Source organism: Neofelis nebulosa, chromosome 3 (genome assembly GCF_028018385.1).
Source record: "Neofelis nebulosa isolate mNeoNeb1 chromosome 3, mNeoNeb1.pri, whole genome shotgun sequence".
NCBI lineage: Eukaryota > Metazoa > Chordata > Mammalia > Carnivora > Felidae > Neofelis > Neofelis nebulosa.
In genome coordinates, this window is record NC_080784.1 from 80,107,544 (window position 1) to 80,112,492 (window position 4,949).

The window sequence follows — 4,949 nt, forward strand, 5'->3', positions numbered from 1 at the left end:
AGCACCCCCGAGGTAACCATGAATCTATGTTCTCTCTAGGGTTGCCTAGTCTGTAAATTTTATGTAAATGGAATTATAGGATATGTGATCTTTTGTGACTGGCTTCTTTTACTTCATGTTTTCAAAGCTCATCCATATTGCAACCTACAGAAGTACTTCATTCTCTTATTGTCAAATGACACTCCAACTTGTATGGATGCACTATGTTTTGTCCATCCATCAGTTGAAGGATATTTGGGTTACTTCTACTTTCTGGCTATTATGATTAATGTTACTATGAATGTTTGTATACAAGAACTTATGTGAACCTATGTCTTTTCCTTTGGATATATGCTTACAAGTAGATTGCTGGGTCCTATGTTAACTCCAGATTGAATTGCTAAATTGTTTTCCGAATTGGTTGTATCATTTTTTACTCCCTCAAGCAGCATACAAAGGTTCCAACTTCTCCATGCCCTTGCTACACTAGCTATTATCTATTCTTTTATTTCTATCCTAAGTGGGTATGAAGTGGCAGCTCATTGGCATTTTGATTTGCATTTCTCTAATATCCTCTCTATGTGCTTATTGGCCATCTGTACATCTTCTTTAAAGAAGTGGATTTTAATCCTTTTACCTGTTTTTTATTTGGGTTGTCTTTCTATTGCTAAGTTGAAAGTGTTCTATGTGTATTCTAGATCCATGTACCTTATCAGACCTATCATTTGCAAATATTTTCTCATATTCTCTAGGATGATGGTGTCCTTTGAATACAAACATTTTTAATTTTGAAACAAAACAACAAAAAAAAAGCAGAAATCAGTTGCATTCTTATACACTAATAATGAAGCAACAGAAAGATAAATAAACTGATCCCATTCACAACTGCACCAAGAAGCATACAATACCTAGGAATAAACCTAACCAAAGATGTAAAAGATCTGAATGCTGAAAACTATAGAAAGCTCATGAAGAAAATTGAAGTAGATATAAAGAAATGTAAAAACATCCCGTGCTCATGGATTGGAAGAATAAATATTGTTAAAATGCCAATACTACCCAGAGCTATCTACACATTCAGTGCAATACCAATCAAAATTGCACCAGCAATCAAAGCTAGAACAAGCAATCTTAAAATTCATATGGAACCACAAAAGACCCCGAATAGCCAAAGTAATATTGAAGAAGACCAAAGCCAGAGGCATCACAATCCCAGACTTTAGCCTCTACTACAAAGTTGTAATCATCAAGACAGCATGGTATTGGCACAAAAACAGACACATAGACCAATGGAATAGAATAGAAACCCCAGAATTAGACTCACAAAAGTATGGCCAACTAATCTTTGACAAAGCAGGAAAGAATATCCAATGGAAAAAAGACAGTCTCTTTAACAAATGGTGCTGGGAGAACTGGACGGCAACATGCAGACGAATGAAACTAGACCATTTTCTTACACCATTCACAAAAACAAACACAAAATGGATAAAGGACCTGAATGTGAGACAGGAAACCATCAAAACCCTAGAGGAGAAAGCAGGAAAAACCCTCTCTGACCTCAGCCGCAACAATTTCCTACTCGACACATCCCCAAAGGCAAGGGAATTAAAAGCAAAAATGAATTATTGGGACGTCACCAAGATAAAAAGATTCTGCACTGCAAAGGAAACAATCAACAAAACTAAAAGGTAACCAACAGAATGGGAAAATATATTTGCAAATTACACTATCAGACAAATTGCTAGTATCCAAAATCTATAAAGAGCTCAACAAACTCCACACCCCAAAAACAAATAATCCAGTGAAGAAATGGGCAGAAGACATGAATAGACACTTCTCCAAAGAAGACATCCAGACGGCCAACAGGCACTTGAAAAGATGCTCAACATCGCTCCTCATCAGGGAAATACAAATCCAAACCACACTGAGATACCACCTCACATCAGTCAGAGTGGCTAAAATGAACAAATTAGGAGATTATAGATGCTGGTGAGGATGTGGATAAACGGGAACCCTCTTGCACTGCTGGTGGGAATGCAAACTGGTGCAGCCACTCTGGAAAACAATGTGGGGGTTCCTCAAAAAATTAAAAATAGGTCTACCCTATGACCCAGCAATAGCACTGCTAGGAATTTACCTAAGGGATACAGGAGTGCTGATGCATAGGGGCACTTGTACCCCAATGTTTATAGCAGCACTTTCAACAATAGCCAAATTATGGAAAGAGCCTAAATGTCCATCAACTGATGAATGGATAAAGAAATTATGGTTTACGTACACAATGGAATACTATGTGGCAATGAGAAAGAATGAAATATGGCCTTTTGTAGCAACATGGAGGGAACTGGAGAGTGTTATACTAAGTGTTATACTAAGTGAAATAAGTCATACAGAGAAAGACAGATACCATATGTTTTCACTCTTATGTGGATCCTGAGAAACTTAACAGAAGACCATGGGGGAGGGAAGGAGAAAAAAAAAAGAAAATTAGAGAGGAAGGGAACCAAACCATAAGAGACTCTTAAATAGCTGAGAACAAAGTGAGAGTTGATGGGGGGTGGGAGGGAGGGGAGAGTAGGTGATGAGGATTGCGGAGGGCACCTGTTGGGATGAGCACTGGGTGTTGTATGGAAACCAATTTGACAATAAATTTCATATTTAAATAAATAAATAATAAATAAATAAACGGAGGATAGATCCCTCTGAAGATGGACTCTACAATGTTGCCACAGGTATATATAGTAATATACCTTCTTTCTTGCTCTAAAGAAACCTGAAGTCATATGCCAGGAAAAGGACTACTAGGGAACAAGTAATACCCATACTTTCTGTGGAGATGTAAAATACTATCATAGTCCTCTAGTTTGAATGAGAGCTTATGGAAGCCAGGTAATCAATGCAATTATAGCTTAGGATCATCTGATAGTGGGTGCAATAAGTCCTTGAGCCTACTCTTTGGTAATTTCCTCAGGTTCTAAATGTATAATTGATGCACATATATGCAGCAGCTCACATTAGTTGGGGCAAGAGATATTATGGAAGGAAGCTCCTAAAATTTGCATCCTAGCTAGGGTAAATAATCAGAAGTAATCAAAGTAAAAAAATCAGAAGAAATGCCAGATCTCATAAAGAATCACAGAGATATCCACCATCATCAAAGAACTGAAGGATACAGTGGTGGTACATCATATCTCAATCAATTCATCAAGGCCTTCATAAACCCAATGGATCATGGCAAATGAAGGCGAACCTCTGAAAACTTAACAAGGTTACAGTTACTGTGTACAATATAATCTCTTTACTGGAGCAGATCAGCACAGCTTCTGGCATTTATTTATGTAACAAAATTTCCCTAACTATGAGGGATTAGAAACAGGTTAGCTTTTCTTTTCAAGGACAACAGTTTACTTTCATTGTCCTGACTTGAAGCTAGTTAACTCGTGCTCTCTACCATAGTTTATCACTTAATTTGGCACTAAATAATAGAAAATATATATTATATATATATATTATAAACATATATTTATAATATAGAAAATATTAGAAAAATATATATATAATATATGTAATAAAGAAATATTAGAAAATATTAGAAAAACATATAAATATATAATATATATAATATAGAAAATATTAGAAAAAATATATAATATATATTAGAAAAATATATATTTCTATAATATAATAGAAAAAATACATATGTATATATAATGTGTGTATATTTTTTATTTGATACTACTAACCAGAAAATATACATTTGATCTTTGAACAATGCAAGGATCGGGGTGTCAACCCCCCAAAAATCCACATGACTTTGATTCCCAAAAACTTAACTACTACCAACCTACTGTTTACTGGAAGCCTTACCAATAATATAAATTTGATTAACACATGTTTTATATGTTATATGTATTATATATATTGGATTCTTACGATATAGTAAGCTAGAGAAAAAAGTTATTAAGAAAATCATAAGGAAAAGAAAATACATTTACGGTACTCTACTGTATTTATCGATGCATTTAGTTTATGTCACCTCTTTATAAGATAAATTGTCTGTCAGTACCTATTTCAATATTGACACAATTCAATATGACACAAAAAAATACTGTAGATGTTAAATATATTGCTAACACTAGACATCAAAAATGAAAAGACGATGTAAAAAATTCATATTTGTCTATAGGTATAATGATTCATGCATTGAAAATGAAGAAACAGCAATGTGATTGCTTTATTGTAGTCTAGCCTATACACTAATGAATGAACCATTATAAAATTTTTATGATATTTGGTATTGCAATCATTTTTATAATACTGTATTAGAAAAATTGTTACATTTTTCAAGAGAAACCGCTTACCTGTGATGATAGGGTGATATGCAGTTTCTCCAATTATGAGACATTCATACTGTATGGTAATGTAATTCTTTGAAAGCAAAGTTATACAACAGTAAGAACACTAACACATTCTTAATTTTACATTAAATATCACTCACTTTATACGTGTTCAAGGATAGATTATCCACTTCCATACAAGTCTTGCGCAAAGTTCTACAGGATGAAGACTGAGGCAATTATGACAATAATGACCCAAAAATGTCTAATACAGACCTTGACGAACAGTCATTAGATTTTCATATGAAGACACACACACACACACACACACACACACACAACACTGAAGTTTATTAACTGTATGGCATGGTGATTTATTTACTGATAAGAACAGATACTACCCTTGATCTTAGCCAAAAGGCCGAGAAGCGATAGTGATTTATTTACTATTCATTAAAAGGAAGTGGATCATCATAAAGGTCATCATCCTCATTGTTTTCATGTGGAGTACACTGAGAAGGAGGAAGAAGAGGGATTGATCCTGCTTGCTATCTTAGGGGTGGAAGAGGTGGAGGAGTGGAGGCGGTGGAAGGCAGGTAAGAGAGGCAGACACATTCAATGTAATTTTATAGA

General features: G+C 34.7%; 1 pseudogene; it reads right to left on the minus strand.

Annotated features, from left to right (window-relative positions):
- Nucleotides 1–4,660: 4,660 nt before the first annotated feature.
- On the minus strand, nucleotides 4,661–4,749 carry LOC131508286 (U2 spliceosomal RNA; annotated as a pseudogene).
- Between the last annotated feature and the right edge of the window lie 200 nt (nucleotides 4,750–4,949).